Source organism: Babylonia areolata, chromosome 19 (assembly GCF_041734735.1).
Source record: "Babylonia areolata isolate BAREFJ2019XMU chromosome 19, ASM4173473v1, whole genome shotgun sequence".
NCBI classification, from domain to species: domain Eukaryota; kingdom Metazoa; phylum Mollusca; class Gastropoda; order Neogastropoda; family Buccinidae; genus Babylonia; species Babylonia areolata.
Window position 1 is genome coordinate 36,550,538 of NC_134894.1, and position 4,240 is coordinate 36,554,777.

The following is a 4,240-nucleotide window of genomic DNA, read 5'->3' on the forward strand; positions in this document are numbered from 1 at the left end:
GGAATTGGACAAAACAATAGAGAAACACGTCCCATACACACACACACACACACACACACACACACACATATATATATATATATATATATATATATATATATATATATATATATATATGTATGTATGTATGTATGTATACTTACATTCCCAAAAATTATGTTTGACTTCACTTCTCCACTTGCCATACTTGTCTTCATTTGAATAGTATAGAGAGAAAATATGAATTTTCCTGTCCTTCTTTGATATGTAAATTTAAAGATAATTCAGTTCTGAATCTTCTGACACCACATAGATAATAAGATATTCAGGATAATTCTGGTTTTTTAAGTCGCAGGCACACAAATATGTGTTTTTTTCATGAGCCGATTTCTCCATTTAGAACTACTCCTCGGGCACACGAACTTAGAAAAAATAATTGAAAAAAAAACTATGACAGATAGATCCATTCTGTTTTTATTATTTTAATCTGTGATTTTTAAACTTTTAAATGGTATACAAATTTAAAAAATGATAAATTGTGACTTTAGGCGGGTTTTCGCATGCTGCGTCACACACACACGCACACATATAATGATATATATATAAATGTTTATAATCATAAAAGTGTTTAGTGCTGAATCTTGTGCAGAGACCAGTAAAACCACTATAGTTATACACCAATCATTCACACTCGTGCAAAACTTGTTCATATCTATCTGTGGATAAAAAAACAAAGCTTATTGATACATGTAAATAGAAAGCTGGAGAAAATTTAGACCAGGAAGAGGCAGGGAAGGGAGGGCTGTTTTGGGAAGAGGTAAATTATAAGGCCTTACTTGTTGGAGCTGAGTGCAGAGATATTAATAAAGCTAAAGAGAGAACTTATTCCAAGAACAAGGTCCAGGTATAGATAAAGAGTGACAGCCAACTGTTCGGTAATTGAATCTGGGAACTTTTTTTTTTTTTTTTTTTTTTTTTTTTTTTTTTGTAAACAAGAGTCAATTCAAAGTTAATTGTAGAGAGTGAGATGGGAAGTAGAAGTGAAGGAAACTTCAGAGATATAATTATAATGTATTCAAGCAAGTCGATTCAAAGAGTGATGGTAGAGACTCAGAGTGAGATGTGATATAGAAGTAAAGGCAGCTTCAGAGATATTTATAGTTGTCGTGCCAGTTGACAGTTCAGCTCGGTTACTCAAGGCGGCGTCACTGTGTTCGGACAAAGCCAAATATGCTACACCAATTCAGCTAAGCAAATGCCTAAACAGCAGCCTAACTCACACGCTAAGTCAGGTCAGGTATTTCAAATGGAATTGATGCGCTGTTACTGACAGTTGAGAGTGTGTGTAAAACAGAGGTGCAGATGTATTTCATTTCAGTTTTGTTTTTGTTCTTTTGTTTATCACTTATCTACCTATTTTGATAGATGGCTTGGCATTAAAAAAACAACAACAAAAAACAACAGCTGTTGCTTAATCAGTTTACCTTCTCAAAATTAAATAGAAATATTGACTTTGACGCATGAACACATACAAACATATCTTGAGCACATCATAGTGATATGTTACAAATTTATATATTATATATACATTGTTTGTGTATTATATAATGTGTTTTAATTTTGAATACTGTTGAATAACTGGCTGTTTCTTTCTCTCTCTCTCTCTCTCTCTCTCTCTCTCTCTCTCTCACACACACACACACACACACACACACACACACACACACACACACACACAGAGAGAGTTTTGAGTATTTCCTTTATGCATTTTGAGCAAATATAAAGGGAAACTTTTTTCTTTTTTTTTTTTTTTTTTTTTTTTTTTTTTTTGCAAGCCACCAGTCTTGTCTGCCACCAGAATCACACAAGCAAATTTTTTTTGGAAGAATTATTCTGCATGGATTCAGTGGAAGTGATATTTAGTGATTTACTCAATGGTTATCCACTCCGATTCAATGTAATGAAGCCCAGCAGGTGGTGTCTTCTGTTTCCGAAAGTCAATTTGTGTGTTCCTTGCATGAAATTTTCAGTGTCTGTTTCCAACAACTGAAAAACAACCGACTGGAAAAGCCTGAGTGGTGGTAAGTTTTTACAGTGTTTTTATTTCAGATGATTTTGTTGAAAATGTACAATGCAGTCTTTAGTCTTTTTACTTTATGTCAGAGTTGGGGATTCAGAACCTGAGATTTTCTTGAGTCTTTCTTCAGCTATTGTAATTGTAAAATGAATGTTTAACTGACTGACTACTGTTTTTGCCTGGTTTGTTGGTCAGCCATTCTCTTTATTTGCAGAGTTATGCTTTTGTGGTATTCATCTGTCTATTTGCGTTTTATATAAATATTTCATTTTGCTTGTATTTATGTTTTCATTCAGAGTGGGGGAGAGCTGATGGTAACAGTATGGATTTTGTATTAGTTGCATTATTGATCTACACTTATGATTTACTATTTCTACATCTGTACTATATATAGTTTATCATTCACTACATTTTTTTAGCATGGCAAAAGTACATGTTCATGAATATTCCTCAACCTCTAACTGTGTATATTATTTAACTTTCAGTTCAGTAAGGCAATATGTCAGCTGCTACTGCGCAATGGAGAAGTCTGCTGAAAGAAACCTATCCTGAAAAGTATGCTGTGCACTTAAAGAAAGGAAAGGAAAGAAGCAAGTTATGGTGTGACCAGAAAAAGAAATACAAGAAAGAACTTCTGACAAGGACTGTCATTCAAGAGCTCATCACAGATTTGTTTGATATTGACACTGAATGACTAATATTTAAAGTGAATGTTTGTGTATGGAATTTTCTTGTGCCATGCTTAGAGAGAGAGAGGGAGAAACAATGCATGTATTTCTTTGTAGAAATCAGAATGTTATGATATATAATGGTTTTGATATATTCTCTGAAGTCTATGTTGTGTATGCCTTTGGCAACTCCAAGGGCCACCTTAGTGTTGATCAGTAATGTCAGTTAAATTATAGAGGCTTAATTTGATATAAATACTTTTAAAATGATTTAGCTTGAATTGAATCTGTACAACATGTAAAAAGGAATAAGAAAAGTTTCTGATGAGCACTTTTCTGAATCTCAGCTTCCAAGACATCAGTTTCAAGCTCTGCATACCTTGCTGCTTTCTCCTTGCCTGTCAGTTTCTAAGTCATTTGCAATATACAGTATGATGCTACATGTATTGCAGTTGTCACATCATGCTCTTACTTTGCTGTTTTCCATCACTTTCATGTTTATTTTGTAAAAATATTTTTTTGGAAGAGCAAAAGCTGAAATAATGGTACATCTTTTTTGGGGGGGTGAGGAGGGGTCTTGTTTATTGCATGTATTAATACTACATGCACCAACGGTTCTTATTTGTATTGTCTTGGTTAAACTTAACAGTGACATTGAACTGAGGTGAAATATTTAGTAACTTTTGTGAATGTTGTCATTTCCAAAATTTACCAATGGTGGGAGGGGAGATAAAGTGGTGAATTAAGATGTGTGCTAACTGAAGCAAACACCCACTGTCGTTAAGTTAACTTTCCAGTGTGGATAAATGCTCAACTGCAAATTCAGAAGTTAATTTTCCAGTGTGGATAAATGCTCAACTGCAAATTCAGAACAAAATTGGAAGCTTCATTGACCCCACCCCACCCCCCCTTCACCTCCCCCCCCCCTCTCCCCATCCTCCCCTCCCTTCCTCCCTGAAACAGTGAAAGTGGGGAGTTGGCAGATTGAAGACAATGAACGCTGCCATTTGTCTCAGTGTGATTATTGCATGTGAATGATCGTGATTATTGTATGTGAGGTTTAGTCATTACCATTCAATCATTTTATGGATTCATATCAAATTACTGTGATTTTTGTACAGTGTTTATACAGCATATGCCACACATGAATTTTTTTTTTTAATCAGTGAGATAATAAAGTATTTAGTATCACAATCAGACTGGTTTTGGAAAGACATGCATGCCCATTTTCTTTTTTTCTGTCTTTTTACCATTCTAGACAGTGTGGACTTTGCCCTTTCTCTATCTTTTGGTCTTTGATACAATGAGAAATATTTTTAAACAAAGGATAAAACATCTCTTCTGAAATCCAGAACTGTAATTAAAAAAAACCTATGACAATGGAGGCTTATTGCATGTATACTATTTATACACAGATAATCTTTGTACTAACTGGATAAGTATCGCTATCACATATTGTGCGGTATGATTAACTTGATGTCTAGAACAGTGCATCTGTGTGTTTGCAAAGTTGGTT